Source organism: Perna viridis, chromosome 9 (assembly GCF_037379345.1).
Source record: "Perna viridis isolate PV_CMFRI_1.1 ecotype Kerala chromosome 9, ASM3737934v1, whole genome shotgun sequence".
Classification (NCBI taxonomy): Eukaryota; Metazoa; Mollusca; class Bivalvia; order Mytilida; family Mytilidae; genus Perna; species Perna viridis.
Window position 1 is genome coordinate 32494079 of NC_142453.1, and position 693 is coordinate 32494771.

The window sequence follows — 693 nt, forward strand, 5'->3', positions numbered from 1 at the left end:
TTCTTGTGTTCGGTTTACACTTATATCCTTCTATTTCATTTTCTTTAATAGAACAGCAAACAATTTGGCTATCGTATTGTTTGTCTGACATGTCAATATGATTTTTTTAAATGTGTTGCTAATTAAAATGCGAGTTATCAATGAACTATTTTGTTGAACTTTCGGGAACCGTCGCGGATGAATATTTATGTTTACATTAATATCAAAGTACTGAAGAGCTAAGAAGTTTTACGTACTACAGTGCTTCATATTTTCAATGTCGAGCTTATTGTAAAGCGAAACTAAACTGTATTGAATGTGCAGTATCATGTTTTTTATTTGTTTTTTTTTTCAAATTATTGTAAATAATTCACGAAGCTTATAAGTTTATTAGATAACGTATAAAGATTTCTGGCCACTGACTGAAAGGCATTTCTGACCAACAGAGTTAATTCAACTAAAAGAATATAATCCTCCAAAGAAAAAAAAATACCACTAATCAAAAAGAGATCGGTGAAATCCATAATAGTGTTTTTGTAAAAGTCGCAAAAACATTGGAGATGCAAATATATAAAAGACTAAGTCACCCCATGCCCTGTAGATGAATCTTTTAGCAAAATAAATGTTAACTATACATATATATAGCTCACCTGGCTTGATAAGCAACATTCTATTAATTTTTTTTTTTTGGTAAATTTTAGCGGCCATTTTCTT